At 28.6% G+C, this 26,196-nt stretch overlaps 1 long non-coding RNA gene across 1 annotated transcript; it reads right to left on the reverse strand.

Annotated features, from left to right (window-relative positions):
- Positions 1–14,693: 14,693 nt before the first annotated feature.
- On the reverse strand, positions 14,694–15,503 carry LOC119687935. Its single transcript, XR_005253285.1, has 3 exons — positions 15,095–15,503; positions 14,884–15,034; positions 14,694–14,830 (listed from the first exon to the last, which is right to left on the reverse strand). It is a non-coding gene; the product is annotated as an uncharacterized LOC119687935 (long non-coding RNA).
- Positions 15,504–26,196: the final 10,693 nt, after the last annotated feature.

Here is a 26,196-nt window from a genome sequence, read left to right on the forward strand (position 1 = left end):
TGGGCTAAGTACAAAATTATTTATTCTTATATTTCAGATACACGAAAGCTAAACGCCCTGAATTGAAAAAAAGCCACAAAAGACAGATAAACGTAAAATAGTTATATTTGAAACAATCGTGCTCATATATGTGGCTCTAGCGCCAAGATTAATGATGTTCGAAGTTTGAACTCCCATAAATTGATACACATTCATCATATTCCAATAGATTTAAAATCTGTTTATTTTCAGTATATAAATACATAATAAAATCTTCACCCATTTATTTCATATATATAGCCAAAGAGAGAATATTATATATTCATTCATATCATTCTACTAGTCATAAAACAATTATTTTATAGTTTATATATTAATTAGTTAATTAAAATTTAACTCAACCGTAGCTTCTTTAATATAACGTATTTAAAAAGTTCCTACTCCAACATTTCTATTTCGCTTTTTCATATACCAAGTCATATCAAAATCATTAAAATAATCTGTTTCAAACTTAAAAGTAATTCATACATATTGGAATGCGTTGGTAAACAACGTGAGAATTATAAATGCTGAACGATTTCAATTGGTTGACATATAGGCATATATAATATTGAAAAATGATACCAATTATTAAAGTAAGGGGTTAAAATTATGAGCACTTGATTACTATACAGGGTTAAACGATTAAAGTGTTATCAACTGCACATAGGCATATCTGCCAAACTGATATTAACAACTATGTGAAATTTATACGAATAATAGCTGTTTATATTGTTTACAATCTACCACAAGCATTTGCGTCCAAGTTTAATGGAACAAAAGTTATTCAAGCGTGGTGTCGGTTTATTTAATTATCGGTAAAATAATTTGGAAGTTGCGTTAGAACCATGGGTATGCAAACATTTCGGTCGTAGACCATGGACGTTCCAACAGGTCTCGGCACCGTCTTACAAAGCTCGTTAAAATTTATTAGACAAATTATATTATTATTTTAGTTGTATTGAAAAACAATGTGTAGGTTAAAAAATTTTAAATTGTATGCATGATACTGTTTACATTTACATACATTAACACCGAAAAGTTTTCGGAAATTCTCATTTAAAATTCGCGCACTGTATATTTTTCGATATTTTAAGTTTATGTAGTTTGGCAGCAATTAAGGACAATTACTATGCCAAAAATGAGCGCGATCTGTCAGACAGTTCGTTTACGGCAGCTGTTGAAACCAGTTCACCTCAGTAGTGCGTTGCGAAAAAAACAATGGAAAAAAATATTGAACAAAGAGTTTGCATCAAATTTTGTGTTTCGAACGAAATTTCGTGTGCAGAATCGTTGCGAATGCTACAAAAGGCTTATGGGGAATCAGTTTTATCGAAAACTCAAGTTTATGAGTGGTACAAAGCCTTTCAGGACGGTCGTACGACCGTCGAAGACATTTCGCAACGCACTACTGAGGTGAACTGGTTTCAACAGCTGCCGTAAACGAACTGTCTGACAGATCGCGCTCATTTTTGGCATAGAAATTAAGGACAGTGCTGCCAAACTACATAAACTTAAAATATCGAAAAATATACAGCGCGCGAATTTTAAATGAGAATTTCCGAAAACTTTTCAGTCTTAATGTAAGACAGGATCTTCTTGTTGCTGTGAATTTGTCGTTGATTTTGTACATAAGTTTTGCATTTGCATTGTTGTGTTTTATTCTCTTGTGCTCCTCAATGAGCCAATGAGTGGCTCAGCTCAACATTACGTATAGTAAGATATATAATTATTATATTAGTTGCGTTTAAGCAAGCAATGATCTGGATCTTTTTTGCTGAAACGCTGCGGATAACAAATGCATATAATTGATGAAGATCATGGGTATAGAAGTCTACATATTCTAAAATTTTAAAATATATAACGATTTTGTGTTTACAAATCGAAACGATTCTTAACTTTTATATACAATGAAAGTATTTTTTTAACTAAATTATATACTGTAACAAAGCCAAGTGCTTTGTATCACTGTTAAAGCTACTGCACTGTCATATTCAATCACTTATCACTGACAAGTGTTTGCAAAACTTTTCGCAAGTAAGACTTTGCGAATATTTCTAAATTGCTGAAATAAAATATATTAAAAGAATTTAATTCATTTTTATTCAAAACAAAATTTTTTGCTAAATTCATATTTTTAACTTACTTTCTTAATGGCCAATAATTTTGCTGACACATACCATTCCTCCGGATAAAAATTGCTTTTAATTCTGTTTCTTTTCCAACTTATTTATTTCAGATACTTATTTAGATACTTATTTAGATACTTATTTAGATTTTAGATATTTATTTATTTTAGATACGTTCTAACTTTGAATTCTTATTATTTCATTATTCTTTTATTTTTCTATATTTGAAACAATAATTTGCATTTAATATTAATTTTTATTTTTTTTCTATAAACATTATAAACATTTTTATTTTTATAAACACCACAACAAAATTTTACTTGCAAGTAAATACAAGAGTTGACTTAAACCTGGTTTAGTAGCAAATTTTTTTTTGAATTTATTAAATGTTTTAAAAATATTTCTGATTAAATTAAATAATCAAAATAATTTTTTTTTTTTGATGAATTGCGAAATTTCATATTACTTAATTTAATATTAATAATATTATTTTTTCCAAAACGTAATAAAAACTTGTATTTAGTCATATAATATTATCCATCAGCTGAAGTTTTTTTATGAATTTAAAATATATATTTCTATAAATAATATTTTATTGATTATTTCATAATAGATATGTTATTATATTAATATAGAATGAAACAAATAACAAGCCGAAAATTTTTTATATATATTTTTAATTAATAAATAGGTGAATTTCTACTAACCTGAATATATAATAGATTCTTCAATAAATTTCTGGGATGGGAACAAAAAAACTAATTTACAATTAAAACATGATTTTATTTTTTAGTGTAACTTTTTCATTAATATTCCAATTTTAAAATCGTAGTTCTGTTGTGGGTTTTCAGCGCATCGAATAATAAAAATCTTTGTCCATAATAAAATTTCTAAGGTGTAAGAAAAAACTGAAATCTGTAGTATAGGCTTGTTTAAATAATTTTATATTATTCTACTAACCGACCGTTTCCTGAGCTGTGTTATTGGAAAAAAAAAAATAAAATTCCAGATCTTTTTCTTTCACAAGTCGTGCCTTTTTTATAAATATTTGCATTCATTTGCTGCAAATAAATGTAATCAAAATCCCTGTTTGTTTTACTAGTTTTCATATCTTAAAAAAAATAACTCTGTTTCTTATCCGATTTATGGACACGAAATCGCTTTGAAGCCAAACAGCTCTGAACTTATAACCCTTTTATTTTTGATTCGGAATCATGCTGGTAAACTCAAGCCTTATCTATAGTGTATTATTCTTTATAACATATTGATCGGTTCAGATTTGGATTTAGTTTCAGATTCATTATATTTTATATTATGTGAACTATTATCCAAAAGTTCCTTTAATAGCAAACAAAACAAGCGTGTTCAAAATATTTATAGCAGATTTCATTAGTTGTATTGTATACTGTAATATATGCATGTTACTATATATTATATAAAATATATATATTGTAATAAAAATGAGACCCTAATGTAGATTCGAAGCTCTATGTAAAGAGTAACCAATTTTCTCAAAGTCAAAGGTAACAACTTTACTTCTTTAAACATAGGATTTTTTTTCAGGGCAACTGAAATGAACTATTTTATGTGAGTATATATTGCATATCCTATCCTATATACTTTAACAATTATGTTATAATTAGGATATCAATTATGAAGTGTTCCCCCAATCTTTGATTGTTAAAGAATATTCAATGCATAATAACGAATTAACAAAACACCGATTTCGACGCCAAGTTTAAATTCAAGTACGACATAGGTTCTGTGCGTTACACGTGAGACAGGGTTCAGTATCCTAACACATGCAGTACAACAATTGTATATAGACATTTCAACCAATGAGTAATATATATGTATATAATGATCATATATTTTATATAGTTTAAAATTAATAATTAATAACAGTCTAGTATGTTGGTGTTGGTGAGTTGGTGACTCATCTCCTTGACTCTATTTAACCTGTGGACAGTTTTAAGTCACACTAAGAATAACTGAATACGGGATCTTCATGCAATAATGGATCTAATGTCTTTGCATCTGCCTGCGCTTATCTGGTTTCGCTGTGTTTTTAGATTGTTGAGTGTTGGGTTATTGTGACTGTCCATTATGTTGAACAGTTTCAGTGTACGATCTTTAATGTATTTTTCGACTGAATCAACTCTCAGATCTCTATGGATATCCGCTCCTCTTATGTTATATACCACAGCGCTTAAAGCGATATTTTGCCCAATTAAAAATAGTAAATTATATAAGAAATTTTTAATACATAGTTTATAAATATAATATGTAATATATAATATATATGTATATATATTTTAATATATATATAATTTTTATTAAGTTTATACATTCCCATATTATTTATTAAAAAATATATTTTCTGTACTTACTTAATTCTTAAAAAAACCATTTATTTGCCGTTATTTTAATTTTAACTGATTTATTTTATACAATAATATAATATAATTTTTTCACATTCCAATTCCATTCATATATATTAAAATCAACGATTTTCTCACGCTCTGGACAGGTTTAAAATATTTGCTTGAAATTCAATATAAGCATTTAATATGCAGCAAAATGTTATGATTTTTATATTTTTTTTTTTGATTAAAAATATTATTAAGCTTTAGTTTTTTTTTGCTGGTTTTGTATAGATAATTTTTTTCGGTTTTATTTTTTTTTATGGTTTTGTGTAGAATTCACATGGAATTCTATCTGAGTGTGCACTTCTGAAACTGAATATGGGTGTGTGGTCTAAGTTTATGCATCGCTGTAATTTTCGCAGTTAATAATTTATTTTTTATTATACTTTAAATCTGATAGCAGCAAATGTTGGTGGGCGTCAGAGATAATTAATAAGCAATTAATTCGTAAAAGATTTCATGGATTGTTTTCAGCTCAAAATGTATGAATTGATATGGAGAATAATACCTTGTTATTTTTATTTATTTCACTTTTAGAAATAAATGCTTGTAAAAAATAATTTAATATTTTCATTTTGTAAGTTCAAGGTATTTTGCAAGGTTAGGTAAACACAAAGATAGAAGAGTAAACTAAAAAACCGGTAATAAAATAATAATAATCTAATATTATTAAAAATAAAAAAGCATTGTTTTTTAAAAATTATATTTTATGCTCCAAAATAATTCTCTTTTAGCTTGACGCAACTATTTCAACGATTTTTTAACATGTGGACACCTTCTAAATAACACGATTTATCAAGTCCTACAAAATATATCTCAGTTTCCCATTCCACTTTAACATTCTATGCAAATATTTTTCTCTGGTGTCATCTCTTTAAGTTTGGAAACAGGTTTTGTCATTAGGTGCCAAATCTGGAAAATATGGTGGGTGAGATAGCAATTCACACCGCAATTCATTTAATTTTGCCATTGTTTTCATAGGCGGGAACGTTATCCTGCAAAAACAACAGTTTTTTCTTAGACAAAAGTGGTCGTTTTTCTTGATTTAATCGATCCCCATTCAATCGAACTATAATATGCAATATTATTTTGATGTTATTGTTTCCCCTTTTTCCAAAAAGTCTATGAAAATTATTTCACTTGAATTCCAAAATACGGAAGCTAAAACTTTCTCAGCCGATTGTTTAGTTCGTGGTCGTTGGGGAACACTACCCCCAGGCCCTACCCATTCTCTGGCTTGTTGTTTTCCCTTAGGTGTGAAGTAAAGGGTCCATGTTTCATCAATTGTACCTATTCGACGTTTACAGTCAGGTAGATTGTGCATAAACACTTTCAAACAATGTTTTGAATGACAAAATCGTCGTCGCTGTTCTTTTGGGGCTAATAGTAAGAAAACGCAGCACCCATTTTTCCGAAATCTTTTTCATATCCAAATATTTATATAAAATATTCGATACACAATAATATGATATGTTTTTCATCTTTGCTATCTCAAGTAATTTAATTTTTGGATCATTCAAGACAATATCGTGTATCTTTTTTGCAAGATTTTATCAGTTGTAACCTCTTTTGGAAGACCCGGACGATCTTCATCAAAAACACTGGTACGACCACGATTAAACTCAGCTTCCCAATATTTTCTTATTGGTAACGATAGTACAAGGTTGCCGTGAACAAAATCCATTTCCAATTTAATTTCATCGTTGTTCATTTCTTTCAAATGGAGGAATTTTATTACTGGACGATATTCAATTTTTCCATTTTAAAAAAAATCACCAAAGTGCATTATTTTAATTATTTGCAAAAAGCTAGCCAAACATCTGATAAAGTCGAAACTTTTGGAGCTGTCATTTAAAACATGCTAGATACACAAAATATATTTGATTTTGTTCTGGCATTGCCACCTATTGTGAAGTGAAGTAATTATCAATCCATTTAGTAGGAGTATTCGCATACAAAGTTATAAGACAAGTTCCGTTTTTAAAAGGGACTTTATTCGCGGGGTTAATTTAAATATCATAATATCAATTTTTTTTGTGATTGATTGTACCTATCCAAAAAAAGTAATGATTTAGAAATTTTGTATGTAGGTAAATGCGTATGGGTCATTCTTTTACAAATCGGACATCTTTTTGACCTCATGATCTCCGATTTGGCTGAAATTTTTTTTATGAGCTCCTTTCATGAAATAAAAAGACCTCGTATCTCGGAAAGAAATTTTGTGATTTTTTTCCTAGGAGATATAGACCCATGGAGAATTGACATTGTAGATACATTTTCAAAAGGCTATATCTCAAGATCTATAAATGGTAAGAACTTAACATTTACTGCGTTTTAAATTGTTTATAGTTAAATTGTATAAATTGTTAAAACAATTAAAATTGTTTAAATTTAATTGTTAATATTAACCGTTAAATTTTCAAAAAAAATTTTTCTCAAAACATGTACTCAAGTTTCATTTTTTATATTTTATTTAGATTCAGTTTTAAATTTAACTGCGAAATAAAAATTTTCAGGAAATAATCTTATATAATATTTTTGATTTCGATTAGTAATAAAATGCTATATAACACCCAAACATTTCAGGACGATAATGTCCTTAGAAGTACATTTAAAAATTGATTTATCGTTCAAATCACACCAAACACATACACGCGATTTTTCAGTAAAAAGAAAAAAATATTCCAATTTATGGGGAAAAATGAGGGCACAAATAGGCTGTCATGGAACAAATATGTCACACAAATTTTTCTTTTTCACTTTTAATTCGAATTAATCAATAAATTCTACTTAAAAAATAAATATTTCCAGTGTGATATTGATTTTAGGAATAATTAAAAAAAATTAATTTATCAGGCGTCCTTTACGTTACTCATACGCACCGTAATACCATTAAATTAATTTTCCAAGAAAAGCGATGCAAAAATATTTACTTTTCATTTCTGAATTGAATTCATCATTAAATTCTACATAAAAATAAAACTTTTTAGGACGTTAGTGTTCTCAGAAATATTTTTATTGAATAAATAATTTCCACCTCATCTCTATTTTTAAATCACGAATTTATAATATTTAATATTCTTTAGATGAAGATGACCCGCATTCATTTTAAAGAATCTACAGGAAAAATTTAATAACACAACAGATAGAACTATGACTATAAAAATATTGGGTGTAATACTTTTGTTTTACCGAAAGGGTCACGACTTACTTCCCAAACGCTACAAAACGTGTGATTACTGTTGCTAAAAAACTTGCTTCAGAAAAAAGAGTCTTAAAAGACCCAAATCCAATAACATGCAACCGATGAGGTTTAGATTAAAATTAACATACCGCCATTAAAGGTATGTTAAATGTCTAAAAATGCAGGGGAGCTATATATTTTATTTATCAAGCCCTCATTTTTCCCTATAAATTGTAATATATTTTTTTTTTCCCTGAAGCGTAATCTTCAGGGAATGTAATCAAATATGTGCTTGGAATCTGTAAACAAATTAGGGTTTCTGTCTAAGTTCAAAATACTATATTTCTAAAGATTAAGAAAATAGTTCATTTGTAGATAAGCATTCAGTGTTAAGATAAGGAGTATTTTATCACTTTATCTCTCAACTTATCTTCTTTACCCAGAAAATTTTTTATTATTGTTCTTTAAGTATTTGGTTAGATATACTCCAGGAAATGGAAAATGTTTGTCCTGTAATTTGAAAAATTTGTGAGAGTGCGAATCAAGTTCTTAATGGTTAGTTAAGATATTAGTTTTATTTTTATCTGATCTGTAGTAAATTTTATTGCTTTTTTCAATTAGATTATTCCGTTCTATAGAGAATTTTCTTTGACTACTTTGTTAAATACGAAGCGGTCTCAGAAAATTAGTACTTGTTTCTCTATTATTATAGAATAGAATTATTATCCTTAGTTAGGATCAAAAAAGCATTAAAAAAATTAGTAGGAGGTATTAAACTAGAGTAGTAAAAGTAAAATTAGTAGAGGTGTTTTTCTTAAAGGATTTGTATAAATTACTGCATCTAAATCGATTGGCGCTTGAAGGGATGAGCTTATGTGAATACGTTTATAAGCATTGATGATTTTAAAAGATATAGTTTTTATTAGTGAGGGATTTGAAATTCTGAAGTAACATGGTTAACACTATGAGACTGTGTTTTATTAACAAAATCCGGGTACTTTTTGAGCTGGAGGTATCTTCAAATACGATAGTGAATAATTAGAGTGGAGGTTATCGGATTCCGTTATCTATAGTGAAAAAATTTTAATATCTGTACATACAACAAAATCTTATGTATCTGGACATATTTTGGAGTCTGTTGGCTAGTAAGTTACATTTGCTAAAATTTTTGTAAGTCTATAGAGATGCTTTAAAATATATTTGTGGTCTTGATTAGGTCAATTAAAGAATAGGCATGTTTCTTTCGTTTTGTTTAACTGTGTGTCTCTCCCTTTATTTTAAAATAAATTTTTCATGAATGGATCTTAAACCTTCTTTTAATTTTTAGATTTTATTATCAAGAGAAATTCTTAGAACCTAAAGAAATGCGTGACAGAGTAAAAGCGTGACAGAGTATAATTCCAATAAATGCTATGGCTCTGAACACTAAATGTTGGATTTTTATTTAATATTTATCATTACTTTAATAATAAGTATGTTTGTATATTCTTAAAACAAAATTTGTAAAAGTTTTATATATTTTTTTTAATGAAAAAAGTTGTAAAAAATATTAATTATTTTATTTTATTTGCAGGTAAGTGTTCGCCTTTAATTCATTTTAATTAAACTTTTTTTGGTAAGTTTTATTCTTCTCATGAGAAGTACCTTTAAATAAGATTGAGCTGAAACCAAATCAAAGTACTGTCTCTGGTACAAAGATTCTACTGTACTTATATATGAGCATAACGATATATTAAATATATTAAAATTAAAAAGATTTGAGTCCTCAAAAAATTTAATGAAACCGTATTTTGCTGGAAATTGAATATGTTTAAAGTGAATTGTATTATCAGTATCTTACAGAGGTTATGACAGGACAAAGCGATCTTTGTGATCTAATGAGAGACTGCCAAGCTGATTTAGAAAATTTGGGATTATTAATATATCTAACAATATATTTTGGTTCAAGATCTCAAATCACTTTTGGTTCAATTAAAGTCATATAAAGGTACTGAAATTGCTTCCTGGTAATGGCAGCGCAGGAGCATGTTTAATAGATCAAATACTGACTATGTATTCCAAAGAAACTGTAGATGTTAATGATCTTAAGTTCGTTCTTTAAAAGGTATTAGTTAACAGGAATATTATCAATTAAGAAACCAGTGTTTAATCTAAGTTCAGATTAGTTTGATTTCAAAATCTCTTTAACAGTTTTAACATTGATTCGAATGATTGGGTTGAATTACTTTCAGAAATTGGCATTGTCCTAAGCTTTTTATTAAAAGAAAAGTCAACTATAAATCTATAATAATTTAGTTTACATAAAAAATTAGTTAAAGAAAATAAATGAATAGATTTATTACATTTTAAAGAACTAAATAAAAAATTATCATTTTAAATAAAAATAATAATATTCATGATTTATATTAAAGTCACATATTTATGACTTAATATAAAGATTTATATTAAATATATTAATATGATATTATTGTGGTTATATATTAAATATTTATGATTTATATATTATTTTATATTATTAATATTTTTGATTTTCATGGAAATTTGAAATATAATATAAAATATAAAAATCATACTCGTATGTAAAAATTTAACAATATTAACGTTTATGCATTTATAAATATATTATTTTAATTATTATTATGGAAAAGTATTATTCATTTGCATTTTGTGCTCTTTCATCAACTTTTGCTTACGAAGTCGTCGAAAAGTTGCACTACAAATAATAATCTTAAATCCGGATATTCGAAGACTTCGGATTTACAAAAAATCCGTTTTTTTCAGCTCAGGCGACTTCGTTGCTATCCGATCAATCAAATAATCGAATACCAGAGGTTTTTGAAATTTTCGAATATACAGTACTACTTCATGGCATATGAAATATACAGCTTCATGAGAGGCTTTGGTAAGGTTCTACACACTGATCTGTAATAGAGACAATGTAGTCATAATGAGAAAGATTACTGACACAGATATAGAGTTTTACGTTTTTTTAAGATCTATGGATTTGTCTCACTTAGATAGATATCAGAAGTTACTTACAAAGGAGACACGACAGTCCTTTGTAAGTGTGGAAGTTCTTCGGTTACTTTTGAGTCCCTTATGGGTAGCTTACCTGACCAGTTTTGTCTTCTTTTTCTGCGTAGTGTGTTAAAGCTTACTAGAATACATCACTGTAGCTCTCTTAATAATGCTTCTGGCTGATTTCGTTAGGTAACTTGTCAACCACTTAACCCTTATTGTTTATAACTGTTAGGTAAACTGAATTTTTGTTATAAAACTATTAAGTTGAAGAGTACTTGAAAAAAACCTCAATTTAACAAGGAATTAAGTGAAATAGTGAAGGGCGTACTTCTGCACTACTTTCGGCTGTGACCTAATAATTGCTGTTAGTTTTTTTAAGTACTTTTTTTTATTGAAAAAAATTTGATCGCGTGGATAAATTACTGTTTGAAACAATGAGTTACGTAAGAAATTAAATTGTTTAATTTTTGCAACAAAAAATACATTGTGAATTCACAGTATAGTCGACTTTAACGCTTAGAGCTACCATTATTTCTACAAGTGGAAGTATTGCTGTAATCGAGATGCAACTGAATGGAAACTGTTTTGTAAAAATAAAGAAGAAGAACAAACAAAAAAAAAAAAATTTGTGCAAAATTTTGCGTACCATTTGGGAAAATAGTAGCATTTTCCCACGGTTGTATTTAAAAGTAGTAAAATTTGAAGTTGCGCAAATTAAAGCACGACATGAAATATTTACAATTTCATCAAAAATGATTAAGCGGAAGCAAAGTTTAAAAAATATTTTAGGGAAAAATTCAGACTTTATTATATAAAAAATATTTAACTATATTAAAAAAAAAAATACGATTAAATAATTTCATTTAAATAAGCATGGAAAAATGTTTCAAGCTCAGCTTCATAACTTACAACTTCGGTTTTAGATGTAGGAAATTAAGTCATTTTAGAGTAAATGCGATTGTTTTCGTGTGGAAAAAGGCTAGTAAAAGTGAAAGTGTTTAACTTAAACAAAAAAAAAAATTTTTTTTTCGTACTAAAAATGATTACGATTTGACCAGGAGCTACATTGTGTCTTCCACTGCAAAACTTTAGACACACAAAACACCGTCTACCGTAAACTGAACTCTTTGGAACTGTGAAGTAAACTCACATGCAAAGTTCGGATTCACGTATGGGCATACTTGGTTTATTTTTTAGCTTTTACTATTTCACACGAATTAATTAGTATTATTAAAATTTAAAAATGTACTTAATTTCAAAACAATCAAAAAAACTATAACAAGAAAATGTATGATGCAATAAGTAATTATGATGCTAATTTGTTTAATTTGTTTAATTTTTGAAATGTTTTGTCTTCAGTTTTTTTGGTTTTTTTAAAATTATTTTTGTTTTTTTTTTATAATTCGAACGTGTTTAATTGCACAATTTAAACTCTTTCAAGTTTTTTTTTTTTTGTGTTTTTAACAACAATTAAAAAAATTAAATCGTTACTTTACCTGCTTAAAAGCTAATACTAAACATGTTTTGTTTGAAATAAAAAAAAAAAATCATATAAATGTTTATAAGTGTTTTTAATGAATAAGAATAAATATATATTCATAAAAAAAAATAATAAAACAAAAAAAAATATAGTTTTGGTTTTGGCGAAGCTTCAGTACCCTTCACTTTTACATTTATTACGTATTAGTTATTATTTATATCACTCACATAAGATTAATATTTATTTTCTTCAATACACACGGATCGATCTAGATCCAATAAGATTTGGAAAAAAAAATGGAAAAAAAAATATAGCGCTTACATATATTTTGATTCACAATAATCTTCTTCCGAATCAACATAATCGTTGGAAATGTTCAATAAATTTTTCGAAATATTTTTCATAATTATCAGCCGGACTGACCATTCGTAGTAATATTCTTTATTATAAACAAGTTATTTAAATTTAAAAATTTAACTTAAATTTACAGTAAATTTACACATTAACATTATACATTAATACATTAATAAACGGTGGCAACTTAACTCTTTGGAAGATCTCTTTCTAGAGGATCTTGATCAATTGCAAGATCTGACACTTAATAGCATTTTAGGCTTCCCTAAAGGTTCTAGGTGGTTTTAAACCACGAGTTATTCTTACATATACAGTAACACAATGGATCAATATGCCTAAGTGTGATCCATCAGGGATCGACGGTATAACCTAACCTAACCTACATTAACTAAAATTAAGTGTAACCTAACCGAATTAACATAAATAGTTTTTGATTATTCATTATACGGCTATGGCTTTCGCCGACAATCGGAAGTTTAGATTCATCTTTAATGACTTTTCTTCATTGCAGTAAATATCATATAAATGGAACATTTCAAGCTTCAAGCTATGGATATTTAATTAAAATGCCTCTAATATAATATTTTTTTTATAAGAAATTGCCATTTTCACATAAATCGATAATCATTGACTTGTTCCTACCTAACATTTGTTTTCAGAAATAGTGTACCCGTAACTTCATTAAAATTGAATATTTAATAAGGAAATGTATTACATTTTCCTTTTCTCCAGTATTGATGACTTTGTGGGATTATGAATTATGGTGCAATTGCCTGACTTTCAATATTCTTTCCTAAAGTCCCTAATAATATTTTGGGTTCACCATCTATAAGATAAATTCACTGCGAACTGTTTTATTAAAATTGAAGAAAACATCATTGTCTTGAGTTTGTGTTTCTGAAAGTGATCGATTTTAATGCTGCACTATTGCGAATTCACAAAATCTTTATCCATTCACAAAAGATGATTTTTAACCCGTATTTTTATGAAATGTATAATCTTTCTTATCAAAATGTTTGACTGGACACTACTTTAAGATTTGTTTCACTATAAACACTCGCGGTAACCTTAACGGAGACCGACCATTAATCGTCACTGTCGATAACGGGCCTGATCATTTGAATGTGTGAGTTACTATATGACCTGCGCATTAAATAAGTTAAATTATTTCGTTTATTTATGAATTGATCAATAGGGATAGTTTCCTTATCAAAGAAGGAGATATTTTGCAATCAGTTAAATATCCATAACATCAACATTTTCTATGTTGCATCTTACCAAGTTTTGGTTTCTTTTAAGGTCAGTAAATAGACTCCCTTGGAACTAGTTTTTAAGTTTTCCTTCCGATAAGGTTAGCGAAAACATTTATTTATTTGTTATTGTTGATCCGTTTTTATTGTTGATTTAATTCTTTTTCGATTAATAACACAGTATATCATAATACTGTAATTTCCCTAATAATCTATTATCTTTTATAGTTCGGGGACGAAAAACGTTATAGTAGTTATTTATAGGTTTCCGCTTAAATGACCAAGTAGTGTTGTCACCGTATTACGTTTGACTTCCATTAGGTATAAGAATTTTTTTAAAAAATTGAGATGTAACTACTATCTGGTCTGCTCAAAAGTTAGATTAGTTTGAAGTTGGATTGCCCTCAATTGGGTCCCCCAGTACTAAGATTAAGCAGAATTAAAATACTGAACTTTAGAATAACGAAGTCACATGCATTTATTCTCTTCTGCACTAACTTTGCGCTTTTATAGTATCTAACAACCATGGTAATGGATTACCCTTGGTAGAATAAATTCCAGATTTAGAATCTACTACAGCTTCGATTTAGTTAAGTTTTTTATTTCAGAAATTTATGGAACTTGTACAGGTTGTAGCGTTATGAAAAGTGTGAATGGATCTTCAAGTAAATTTTAATGAGATCAAAATCGGTGAATTGATTAAAACGAGTAGATCCATTTATGGGTACTTCACATTAGAAAATAGTATTGTATTGAAAAATATTTACTTACATTTATTAATATAAAAATTTAAAGTACATTCATTTGATTTAAAAAAATAAAAGTTGCAGGATTTTTATTTAAAAAAATATATAAATTGCTGATCTTTAGGTTGTGTAGAAATATACATTTATGTTTGACTTAAATATTTGAAGATTTGAAAATTGTGTCGCCATGGATTCCACTAGTTGCGAAGTTACTCAAAATATCTGTTAGGAAATGGAAATTTATTTAAAGAAATGAAAAATCACTTTCCTCTTACCAATCGGTATTAGGACCTGGAATCTTGCTCCATGGAATCCTGTCATGTTACAAAGCGTTATTAACTGCTTTAACAAAAAATAAATAAGCATTGTGATGTTGAAAAGGTGAACGACACGGCACTTAAGTTTTTTAAAAATTTTGTTAAGAATCTATATATATTAAATAAATGACAGTTTAAAAAATAAAAAAAAAATGAATAAAGCACTTACCAGGTCCTCACCTCCTTAATAACAGTTTAATCAAATACTTTAGCGTTCATTTATTGATCGTTTTCCAACTGCTCATTATTATCGTTCATCAGCTTCTTGAGCTCCTCCATAGCTCGGGTGTAGCTCCCCTTTTCCATGTTCTTGCGTTTCTGTAGGAATTCAGGGTTTGGAGGTTTCTCCTCAAAGCACTCAGAATTGCAGCTGGATGCTTCAGTGGACATGGTACTTGTAAGACACATTTGCTTGTGAGAGCAATTCTCAATCTTAAATTTAACAGTAGCCTTGCGACGGTTAGTTTGGTCTTTTTTCTTGAGTCTACGACTTAAACGAACCATGGTTATTACAAAATATAGCCCTTTAAATTTCAAAAATTTTGAGTTTAATCAGGAAGCTTTAAATTTATTGAACTCAGAAGTTCAAATCAAAAATATAAAACGTATTTGTACGAAATTTTTATATATTATCTTTTTGTCATTTTGAATTAAGAAATCTTTTAATAGCATTTTAAATATTTCAGTTTCAAAGAAAGTGTGATTGTTTACAATTGTAGGGTTATCACCAGATCATCTTATCTTAATTGGTGAAATTTAAAATTTTAGTGTAATTTCCGATTATACTCTCTAGAGCCTATTTAGTCCTAGTGGGTGCGATAGTTAGTAACTAAAAGTTTTAGGTGCTTTGTCTTTGTCGGATGATCACTGTATAAGTAAGATTTGAAATACGTACTCTCCCTGTCATACTATTTAAATCTTTAAGAATACTGTACTTGCACCCTGTTCAATTAAAACTAATGTGATGATCGTATTTATTAGAGTTACTGCTCTGGAATGTCGAATATAACTGTAATTATAATGTATTTTATTGTATAATGCATTTTATTTATATTTAAATTGATTAGTATATTATATAGAGCAGTATAGTTATTAATTATGGCTAAGCTTAATCATCAACATAGATATTGGTAGGGTTTAGTATAGTTGTTATATACTTTTGTAGCTATATTTACACCGGTATCCTAGGTGTTATTGCACATGGCATAGCTTTGTAATCATGTTTTCGATTACGAGGGCATGACAGTGACAAAGTTCCAGTTTGGTTGAGAAAATTGGAGGTTTGAGCATAAAGTAAATATTTCTGATTTTCATTATCAAATCGACTTTCTATTATGTGAGTATATGTAATATATGTAGTACACTTGTTATTGTTTCTGTAACTGAATTACATCAACAATTTATCTTATTATCTGTACCTGTAGATAGATTGCAGGCTAGCTAATGTAATAATCGATAAAACAAAAAAGGTTAAGTGGAACTGCATATTTACACGGGTTTTAATCAACTAAGTACAGGGGCTTACATTGACATACGTGAATAATATCTGTAGTACGTGTACCTTCCGTAGTTCTTGTTCTCTTTTTAAAATAAAATTAACATTTCATGAGTATTAAATTATTGTTGATAAACAATTTGTTTACAGTTTAAGTGTATTACAAACACTCAAAATAATTATGTTCGTAATAATTATTAAAATTATAAATTCATATATAAGTATAATCATACAAGTATTGCTTATAATAATGTTATATGCATGGACATTTCTAGTCGAACCAGTTGGCTTTATAGTCCAAATAGGATTAAACTAAGAAATGGTTGATTCTTGTAAGATGTTTTTGTTGTTATTTCCTAATTTGTACATAACAATCATATAAAAATCATATACAAATATTAGTATTATTTACAATATTGTTATATGTATTGGTATTCCTTCGGTTACCACATTTAAGTACGCAGAATGCTTTTTTACCAGAAGGAATTTGTGCATAAGATGATTCCTTGCTAAAAGAAATATGAAAAAAAAACATTGGGTAGAGTAGTCCATTTTTAATTTAATCGATATAAAGGATGCAAAGTAAAAGCCTATCGTCATAATAACCTCAATATCTCAAGAACAACTTATGTGTATAATTAACGTCAATTTAAATATTCCTTAAAAAAAATAATAATTTAATCAGAATCAAATCATTTTTATTAATATTTTTTCTTAAACTCGTAGTTTTTTTAAATACTTTTATCGAATAAGTCCTTATTTAAGAAGCATCGTCTATAAAATTCCATAATTAACATATAAAATCTGAACTGCTAAAAGGAGTTCAAAGTATTTTACTAACCAATTATTTTTAAATGGCTATATAAGGTCTGTATGGTTGATTATATAGAGTGTCAATTTTAATATATTCGATATCAACTGGTTCATTATAATGTTTCAAATAACTGTACTGATCATTGCTTTCATGTAAACTTAATGAGAAAAGTGCATATGAAAATATTATGAAAACAATATTTTTTTATAAACTTCAAAAAAGAAATTTTATACAATAGTTTTAACTACTTCGAATCAGAGGGTACAAAATATATGTAAAATTATGTAGGAAAGACATAAGAACTTTTTTATATTTTTTTTATTATTAAAAACTTTTTTCGTGAATTCGACCAACAGCCGGTACTGTGTCTTAGTCTACCAATTTCACTATTGATTACACAAAATCCTTTAAAACTTTGTGAATAAAGTCCAGAACTAAATCTAAAGAAGAGCTCTTAATCTGTTCTGAATAAGTCTCTTCTGTGCATTGTTAAAGGTGGACAACTACAAAGAATATGCATAGTTGTTTTCTCATCTTCGAGACATAATCTGCTTTCTGAATTAGCAGATAATCGAAGTTTATATAAGTAATATTTCAGACCATTCTGAAAACCGTTTGAAACCTTGAATTACATTTTAAGAATTAAAGAGTGTTTTTGTAGGAGTACGGTTTTATGAGTACTTTGCTTTATCTAAGTACTAGCATATCTTCCCAAACGATTCTCCCTTTTCTCGATTATTTGTTTTTTCTTGGCTTAGTTTAACCCAAAAAAAGGTTCAGGTCCTGTAAAAGCAATTTTTGATGTGGGTCTGCTTAGCTCATCAGCTTGTTAATTTCCCAAAACTCCGCTGTGATCCGAAATTCAGTAAAGACTTATAAACTACAAATAACCGTAGAAGCTCGTAACACTCGAGGACCTGTTTCGACTTGTATGCCCAAGAAAACAGAGCCTTAAGAGCAGCTTGACTGTCAGAGTTGGTTCCATATACACCAGCATCAATGTCTCTATCCATTTTTGATCCCTCTGCGTACCATACCAAACTTTTTGGGTGATTCTGTAGCCCTCCGTTATCCTATGCTAAACGTGATGTAGGCACCTCAAATTTTCTGTCAAAATGATGGACTTTTGTTATATAATCCATATTGCACTGAGGAATTTTATGTGCTTCAAATGCTCTTAGTATTGTTTCATGACAATAGCCAAGACCAACCATGTTCATGTGGAGTTTTAATCGGAACACACTAAGCGCAGTCGTTGATTAAGTATGTATGTGCGGATTCTATAATAATATAATAAGCATTTGTATTATATTGTTTTTTCTGATTAACATGAAACTACATTAAGACCGAAAAGTTTTCGGAAATTCTCATTTAAAATTCGCGCGCTGTATATTTTTCGATATTTTAAGTTTATGTAGTTTGGCAGCAATTAAGGACAATTACTATGCCAAAAATGAGCGCGATCTGTCAGACAGTTCGTTTACGGCAGCTGTTGAAACCAGTTCACCTCAGTAGAGCGTTGCGAAAAAAACAATGGAAAAAAATATTGAACAAAGAGTTTGCATCAAATTTTGTGTTTCGAACGAAATTTCGTGTGCAGAATCGTTGCGAATGCTACAAAAGGCTTATGGGGAATCAGTTTTATCGAAAACTCAAGTTTATGAGTGGTACAAGGCCTTTCAGGACGGTCGTACGCCGGTCGAAGACATTTCGCAACGCACTACTGAGGTGAACTGGTTTCAACAGCTGCCGTAAACGAACTGTCTGACAGATCGCGCTCATTTTTGGCATAGTAATTAATGACAGTGCTGCCAAACTACATAAACTTAAAATATCGAAAAATATACAGCGCGCGAATTTTAAATGAGAATTTCCGAAAACTTTTCAGTCTTAATGTAAATATATTGCAATCACTCTTAATATTGGAAATTATCCTGATGAAGGCAAAAACGAATTTGCCGAAATACGTATAGAATTATAGTAAAAATAATGATCGAAATAAAAGCTAAAATTCTTAAAAAACAATACCGAGAAAAAAGTAGTAGAGCACCATGTCCGGGAAATACGGTGGCTGAGATATGATGGTGATATTGTTCTTAGTCAAAAAAATTTAGCATAAGCAATTATAAGTATAACCTGTTTTCATAATATTTCTTTATTATTTTTTTCAATTTATATAATTAATTAAGCTCTTTAAAGTAATACCTTCAGTGAAATACCTAAACTCTGGTGAAAAACTTCTTTCACTCTAAGGGTTATTTCAGTTTTCTGACAAATATGTTACATGTCAGAGGAATTCATGGCGAACGCAGTTCATCTAAGTCATTTGGAAAGTAGTTTTATTTTTAAAGTTGATGTCTCTTGTTAAATGTGACGCGTCTTATGACGAAAAGAAACTAGAAGGATTCGAACAGATGTCTCTACATAAGAATAGTAGAATATTCCTCAAGATCACATATGATGAGTACTCGAAACAGCGTTGTATGGTCAGCCAAATTTCAATAAATTAATCAAATTTTTGTTGTTGCTTCTTCATTGCTGTTCAAACCCTTCTATATTAATTTTTGTTCTATAAAACTTGAAGATGATTTTCTTATGGATATATATATATCACTGAGATATATATTATTGATGCATATAACATTCGCTGGGTAGTATAATTTCATATTTATAAAGTTGTCAGAAACAAAATTGTAATGAAAACCTTTTTCGTGAATAGATGAAGAGTTTTTAGATTGAAATTTTAGCAACAATGGATTTGTTTCTCGACTGGCTCACAATTATAGTTAAAGTTATGAGCTATAAAGCGTTCTATTAAAAATTGAATATGTATATATGTGTTCTATCATTTTTTCTGTTCGCACTCTAGATTCAGACTGTAATTTTGAAAATTCCAAAGAAATTCACAAAAATGAAGATTTAAATAAGTCAATGTGTACGTCTCTACTCTAGATATACAGATTTCAAATCCGAGTTTTTTGTGTACATCTGGACCGTTTCCCGCATATGCATATTTTCCAGCATATTGTAACCAGTTTTTTGTATATCCATTGCAAAAATGCTTATATTAATTTATGTTAGATGGCGCGCGTTCTTTTAGGTGATTTTGCAAAAATCTGAATATATCGAAGAGTGAACTATATTCGCATATACCACAGTGGAAAAAGTTACTTAAAATAGTTGATTCTATTATAATTCGTTTGAAAATAGATGTGCCCGGGAATTTCGAATCATGGCGTTATTATTAATTAAAGGCAAAAATATTAATTTATGAACACTTTACTAAAATTTTTTTTTTGGGCTGTCATTCATTCTACTGGGCTACATAGTATAACAACAGTGTGTTTGACGCCAATCGTTGTAGTTAATTTAAAATGATAAGATTGTGTACTTCAAAGTGAAAATGTTCGCAGAACAACAAAAAAACAAAAAAAAGAATATAATTTTGCAAGTAAAGCAAAAGAAAATTTTTACAATTTATATTAAGTTTGATTATTTTTAAAAAATTATTTAGTGGGTGACTGTGCCAGACGTTATATGGCGACAGCGAGCCAAGTACATTGCGGCGGCGAGCAGTGACTGAAAGTCCCGAAAACATAGTGAAGGGGGTATGTACAATTATTTTCATTTAATTTCTTAATGGCATGTGGGTGAAATTTTCGCGGTGTAGCCGGGAAATAAATACTTAATTTATTAATAACATAAATTGTGAAAAGGAATTCTGAAAATTTACATTGGATAATATTCCCCTTTTGTGCTCTTGTAAAGATCGTTGATTATATATGTATTCGGTGTTGTGTAGTGTTTTACTGCAAGTGCTTAGTTTAACATTCTATACTCTGTTGACATTGGCAACTCGCTCCTTCCCTACTAATTAACCGTGCGTGGCATTTAAAAGAGTAGATTACAGTGAGCTGTTATCGTGTGCTTTTTATAATTACTGTTGCAATAGTTGTTGCTGTTGTTGTTGTTGTTGTGACTGTTGTTGTTGTGACTGTTGTTGCTGTTGTAAGCTGTGCAGTTTTTTTACGCTCTTGAGTAATTCATTCAATTTGTTCTTTTGTTGTTGCTACTCAGAATGCTTGTAAAAATGTTTATTGTTGTTTTTTTTTTCTTTGCTATAATATGCGGTACTCTATTAGCAAAAGAAAAAAAAACGACAACAACAGCAATATGCTATTGAATATGCTATGAAAATAAAAAAAAAAAATAAAACCAAACTAAACATAAATAAATACCAAATAAATAATAAACAATTTCTTAATACGAAATTTTTTTCTTTTTGTTGTGTGTATGCTTGACTTTCTTCTGCCAATAATTTTTTTTAGTACCTTTAGTCACCTCACGCGTTGCGGTGGCATTTGGTGGATCCAAAACGAAACGATCGTGTGTCTGTGGTTTAATTGCGGCTAGTAAAGAGTGGTTCTTTCTTCCGAAATTTACTAAACAAAATTAACCCTCTACGAAATTGTTAATAGATTAATAGCTTAAAAACACATTCACAGTTTATATAGTTTATGGTATATAAAAAATTTTAATTCGACAAACTCAAAATAATAATTTCAGTGCGACTAAATTTGTGAAATAAATCTTTTTAAATTTTGTGAAATATATAAATTACTTGCGAATTGTTTTTTTTTTGAAACGAAAATAACTATTTAATGAATGAGTTTTAATACTAAAGAAAAAAGAAAACAAATTTTAGTATTATTAAAAGCAACGAAAAACGAACGAAATATTTTACCGATTACTCAGGTTAGTAAAGAACTACTACCAATGCCCATTGGGTTTCTATAATTGATTTTCTAATTTATTATAAATAATACTTGATTGTTCATAAAATTGATATATTAATACATTTGCGAAAATAAAAACATTATTTTTAATTAAATAAAAAGTATTTAATTAAAACAAAAGTAAATATGTTACAACTTATATTTGTTTTTATTTAATTTTACTTTATTCTTTTCTTATACTAGTTTAGATTTTTAAATTAAATATGTACATATAGATAATAGTTAAATTCAAATACAAATAACGTAATATACTTGCACATAATATTATTATAATGTAATATAGTATGTACTAACAAAATTTAACATTTTTATTAATCTTAACTTAAAACTTAAATTGAATATAACACATTTTTTTAATAAAAAATGCCTTAAAATAAAAACGATTTTAATTTAAATTAACAAAATCGAAATAAAAATATTTTAGTTTAAATTTTAAATCGATAAAACCAAAATTAAACGATTTTAGACGGATTCAAATAGCAAAGAAAACACAAAGACAAAAATTTTTAGTTAATTTATTAAAATTTTACTGACTATACTACGCTGTTTCAAGTATTGCCAAATACTCATCATCAGTGGTCTTTAGTACTTAGCAATACTCGAAACAGTCAAATTTCAATAAATTAACTAAAATTGTTGTTGTTGTCTTTTCATTGCTATTCGAACACTTGTAATTTTTAAATAGTTTCGTTTCGTCTTTATGACTTTACGCGTCATTCTCGTTAATATTAAAAAGATTTTAATTTAAAGTTTCAGTGGATAAAACCGAAAGAAAAGGATTTTAAAGTAAAACTTAAATCAATGAAACAGGATTGTTAAATAAAAAGTCGCTTACAATGCAAAGTTTTAAGTGAAACAAACTAAAATCCTTACACCGCTCCAAATCTTTAAGTAAAAACGGGGCAGAGAAAATTTTATGAAAAGTAAAAAGAAAACAGAAAATGTTGTTTACATTGTTTGTTAACAGAATGCTTATTATTTTTCTTGTTCTGCTAAGTGCTTTTAAGTCCATATCGTACGCCTATATTAACATAATTGTTATTATTGATTTGTTTTTCGTTTTGAAAAAACGATCATATGCAGATTTTCAAGACATGATATTTTTTGCCAAAGGCTTCAATTTCGTATGTTTAAGTTCTGTTTAAGTATCAATAGTTGCTAGTGATCATAATTCTTTGTAATCCGGGTATTGCTATTTAGCGACATACCGAGGGCTTGGGCATTTGACCTTTTAAGTGGGTCATATGCGCATGACTGTGACAAATTTCTGGTTCTAAATGACTGCTAGAGGTTTGGTACACTAAAACCAATATTTCTTATGTTACTAAATTTTTGAATTAGCATCCTTAAGCACTAAGCACTTTCATGGCAGGTGACAAATCAGTATGTTTAAAACCTGTTCCATAATATTTGCTATTAACTTAACAGTTATTAGATAAATTTTCAGACAAACATGCAACAAACACAATCATTTGAAGGCATTTATTGTGTTATGTTGTGGGCTGGCAAATTATTAACAGCGGCTGTTAGTTTACAGACCAAGACATCAAGCATCTACTATTCTTGCTGTGAAATCGTGCATAGGAAATTAATTATTAAAATGTTAAGCTTCTTTCTCTTTCTGTTTACTACAGTAAAAAACGTGTTAACAGAAACGTACATATATTTATATATTTTTTTGCTTAAACTACAAACAATAGAAATACATACATACATGCAATAACTTCTTTTTGAAATACTATAGTTTTAAGAGAACTTATGTTAACTTCGGCACAGCATAATGATCGTTCGAAGCGTTTTGTACTCTCTTTACTGCTTATTCCCAAACGAACTTGTTGGGGCTATGCACGGATTTTATATTGGTTTTGTTGTAAATAGAAACAAAATATATAAAGTGTAATAAAGAAGTGCACTTGTTCAGTTGAGAATTTAACATTTTTTTATAAAATTCACATGGAGCGCACAATAGTCATATTAAGAAGCTTTGACCTTGACTGAACATGTCTCAATAATCGTAAGAGAGTTTCAGTTTACAATGAAAGAGTGCTTCATTAATAAATTAATTATAACGCAAAACGTTATTAAACATTACTTAATTGTTTAGATTATGACGAATAACGAGAAAAAAAAACAAATTTTTTACACTGTTTTTGTTTGATAATTACTATTGCTATAGAAAGGTGAGTTAGACACTTGTACGTATACAACTCATAAACTCATTACGATCCATTTATTATACTCCTTTCTCCTTGTTTTGATGTACCTATATTCTTACATATTTGGACAGTGGTCAACAGTGGTCAAGTGGATGATAAGACACATAACAATTGTTATACTTAGCGCCACAATACCATCTATCATCCGACAAAGTTAAGCCATAACAACTATTGCAGCTGTCACATTGGCTGCTGTATGTTTTTGTATGCAAAACACATTCAATTAGGTTAGGTTAAATAATACCGACGATCCTAAGAAACTACTTAGGCCTATTATCCCATTATGTTATTGTAAAAGAAAACTCAGAGGTTTAAAAATTACCTCAAACCTCTGGTAAAACTTATAATGCTCTTTAAAAAGAGTTTCTTGAGTTGGTCAAGATCCTGAAAAAGGATCCTAGCGCAGCTTTGGAGAGAAAAACGGGGGAGACAATCTTTTAGCATGATTTCCTAAATGACTGATCAGTCATCAACCCTACCACAAGACTGATATCTGTACTGAGGAGTACTGCATTTTTTTAAAATGATGTGAGCACATTCAGTTACTTAATGTGGCTATGACCTATGTGAGGCATTACTCTGATTCCGACGTACTTGATGTGGTTGCAATTTAGGTGTATATGAATGCATGTCTGGAATGACTACCGGACTTCTATTCATCATTAAAAAACTAAGTATAATTTTATTAGCAGTTTATTTTATAGTATCTGCGCTATATAAATTTAATTAGTTTTATTTAAGTTATGAAAATATTTACTTAGTCAATATAATGGAATATATAAATCTATTCCAAATAGAAAATTGGTAATAATAGTAAAAAAATTTGAATTTCAAATCCAAAAGAAATTTTTTTTAATCAAGTAAATTCTTGGGCCGACTATATAGTTATTTTGGGAATCGCCTAATATCTATCATAAGTTGGCTTTGGACACGTATGTTGTTTAATGTTTAAAAGTTCGTATATAATTTTTGGACTAGAAGTGTCAGGAAACTAAATTCAGTCAACTTTTAACAGTGGACCCTTGTGTTAAAGCACAAAGTCAATGTACACTTAATTTAATTTTCCGTGTTTTTTTCTTATTTAATTAAAGATAAGAAAGTGACTCGTAAGCTCAAAAAACAAAAAGTACCAAATGGAAGTAAAAGTTCATCATTAATATATACCCAGATTAGGAGTGTCTAAGAAGTCAATGTTAAAAAAAAACGCTAAGTGAAAGAGCTAATAAAATCACAAAAATGATCTATTCAAATATAATAGTTCAAGTCGTATGAAAGTCCATTAACTATCCAATGCTTTGATGGTTGATACATCTTTGTTGTCAAATAGGCTCAAAAAGTTATGTTGGTGCAAAATTGATTCTCTAAATTTTATCTGCAGATGTTTCACTAAAGTACACTAAAACGTCCTTACAGAACGTGGTGTATCCGCATCAGAGAGCTGTTGTGAGTATTCAATATTCGAGTATTGCTTGCATTTCACTTATGCAAATTTTGACTCTTTTTTTATAATGATTTACGATTTATAATGATTTATACTCTTCTCATATGAGACTCATTAATATTTATATTTGACACAAATATGTGAATATTCCTCACACTTGACGGGACGAAAATTTGCAAACCACTATTGACACTGGTCTTTTATTAATACATATACTCCATAGACCTCAAATTTAATTTCAATTTTTAAGCAGGTCTAAAAGGTAAAATCTTTTTGTTAGTAAGAAAGTAGTTTATGCCTAAGAGGCTGTTTTCGACTTCCTATAGTTTTCGCAACTTTTTTCACTAAGATACTTTATTGTGTCAGCATTCAAAATATAGAATGACAAGGTTGTTTACGTTTTAAGACGGGTTCTCTCATGACAATAAAAACATGGATTTTCTTTCAATACATTATATTTTGCATTTCGATATAAAAGTTAGTATGACACATCCATTTTCATATTTGCA

This window comes from Teleopsis dalmanni, chromosome X (assembly GCF_002237135.1).
Source record: "Teleopsis dalmanni isolate 2A chromosome X, ASM223713v2, whole genome shotgun sequence".
Classification (NCBI taxonomy): Eukaryota; Metazoa; Arthropoda; class Insecta; order Diptera; family Diopsidae; genus Teleopsis; species Teleopsis dalmanni.